We start from the raw sequence: 212 nt of genomic DNA on the forward strand, positions 1-212 counted from the left end.
TTTTGTACGTGGGATGCCACCACAGTGTGGCTTGATGAGTGAGGTCCGCGTCCAGGATCTGAACCAGTGAACCCTGGGCCGCTGAAGCAGACCATGGGAACTTAATCACTACGCCACCAAGCTGGCCCCTACTCCTGCCTTTTTTAAAAAATAAATTTGCATTCTCCATTATTTAGTTGAAAGGTAACAAACTTAAAAACATACCAAAATAA

The sequence above is a fragment of the Equus asinus genome, chromosome 22, assembly GCF_041296235.1.
Source record: "Equus asinus isolate D_3611 breed Donkey chromosome 22, EquAss-T2T_v2, whole genome shotgun sequence".
In the NCBI taxonomy this organism is placed as follows: domain Eukaryota; kingdom Metazoa; phylum Chordata; class Mammalia; order Perissodactyla; family Equidae; genus Equus; species Equus asinus.